The sequence below is a fragment of the Octopus bimaculoides genome, chromosome 12 (genome assembly GCF_001194135.2).
Source record: "Octopus bimaculoides isolate UCB-OBI-ISO-001 chromosome 12, ASM119413v2, whole genome shotgun sequence".
Classification (NCBI taxonomy): Eukaryota; Metazoa; Mollusca; class Cephalopoda; order Octopoda; family Octopodidae; genus Octopus; species Octopus bimaculoides.
This window is the reverse complement of record NC_068992.1, coordinates 38,256,970-38,259,064: the sequence shown is the minus strand read 5'-3', so window position 1 is coordinate 38,259,064 and position 2,095 is coordinate 38,256,970. Positions and strand designations below refer to the sequence as shown.

The following is a 2,095-nucleotide window of genomic DNA, read 5'->3' as shown; positions in this document are numbered from 1 at the left end:
GGAGTGGTTGGCATTAGGAAGGGCATCCAGCTGTAGAAACTCTGCCAAATCAGATTGGAGCCTGGTGTAGCCATCTGGTTTCACAAGTCCTCAGTCAAATCGTCCAACCCATGGTAGCATGGAAAGCGGACGTTAAACGACAATGATGATGATGATGTGATTTACATTATTTCAACAGTCATCTTGGATGTCCGCAAAACTTAGCAAACTAGGAAAGTTTTGGAAAAAAAAAAAAAACCCAACAATTATAACAAAATCTTTCCACACTAAAATAATAAACTGCTTGTCTGTTCGTTTGTCACAGCCCAGAGAATCACCAATATTTGGTCATGAGTTAGGTTCCAGTACCATAAATTAAGAACTGAAAGAAGAAAAAAATTTCTTCAATTTCACCCTTGGCCAGCAGTCATGCTAACAGAGAGAAGGTATAGTCATGATAACATGCTGAAAGGAATGTGTGGCCACTATATTAGCCATACATTGTACTTGCAATGAATTATATAAAAATGTGAGTAAATGATTCTGGATCCAAGAGAACATTGTGCATGCCCAAGTACCTAATTTATCATAAACGGTTCGTTTTTGGACAGCAGTCATTCTGAATACAGTCCTCAAGGGTTTTTGGTCAACTAAATTGACTCAAAGTTTTTAGTCTGGTACAAACAGCTAAATCAACCTATTACCATTAAGAGTCATAATTTACACATGGACTTTTCTGCAACACACTAATTTCACCTACTGTATTCACAAGTTTCTGCATATAAATTATTTCAAGCTGAACTTCAATAAAATTAAAAAGACCAAGTGCCATTCCAAATGGCACAAGCTGATTGGCACTAAATGATTTTTGAACTGAGATGGTTTCAGTAACATTAAGCCTCACTGAGATCAAAATGTCAAGACATAAACAGAATAAACCAAACCACATCCCCATCAAGCATTCATTAAATACTCCTTGTACATGTGTGTGAGTGTCTTACATCCAGTTTCCACGTTAGCAGAGGTGGAATTACTTTTCTCAAATAATTGTCTTTTCATCAGATGGCTACCATTCATTCTGCAAACTGATGGAACAGAGTCAAGTGGGATAATACAGTGGTTGTAAAAATGAAGTTATGACCATTAACTCATTAGTCTAACTGTTCAGCCATTTTCAGTTCTTTATCTCGATATACATTGTGGAAAAGGAATAGGATTATTATATTACTGGATTTAAATAGATGCAGACATGGCTGTGTGGTCAACAAATTAGTTACTTAACCACAGTTTCATGCTCACTACCACCTGCACAGCACTCTGGATAAATGTCTTCCATTATGGACCAATGTCTAGTGGTAAATTTAGTAGACAGAAACTACTATCATCATTGTTTCACCTGCCCATGACAACAGAACTGAGATTCTAAAACCAAGGTGCCATGTGAAAAGCACCCAGTACATTCTAGAGTGGTTGGTGTTAGGAAGAGCATCTAGCCGTAGAAACCATGCCAAAACAAAGTATGGGACCTGGTGTGGGCCCTGGCTTTGCCAGTTCCTGTCAAGCTGTCCAACAGATGCCAGTGTGGAAAACAAATGTTAAATGATGATTTTTCCATGTTTCTGTGGATCAGATGGATTTCCTTGGGACAGATTTTCTATGATTGAATGCCCTTCTTGTTACTAACCCTCATCCGTTTCCAAGTAGGTCATATTTGTCCATGACCAGAGATGTTTTCACAGAAAATTAGAAACAAAACATATACAGGGGTTATAGTAGAAGACATTTACCCCCTTTTCCCCACACACGCTTTGCGTGTGTTTACACATGTGTGCCTTGTTTACATCCTGAGCACTTCACATGAAAAGTTTGTGTGTGTGTGTGTGTGTGTATATATATATATATATATATATATATATATATATGCATATATGGGTACATTTCGTCACCAACTATGCAAACAACATGAAATACATCAACAAATCATCCACTGGCTCAGTGCTTTTTAAAATGTGAAATAAGAACTGCTACAGGTTAGTAACAGGAAGGATATCCAGCTGTAAATTAATACCTCCATAATATATACTTTTTGTTTTGTAATCTGATGAGGGAGAGTTTA

General features: G+C 37.2%; 1 protein-coding gene across 1 annotated transcript in view; it reads right to left on the bottom strand.

Moving 5' to 3' along the window:
- LOC106883013 (cAMP-regulated phosphoprotein 19) overlaps nt 1-2,095 on the bottom strand; it is a 20,323-nt gene that overhangs the window by 4,065 nt on the left and 14,163 nt on the right. The gene's annotated exons all lie outside the window — the stretch shown is intronic.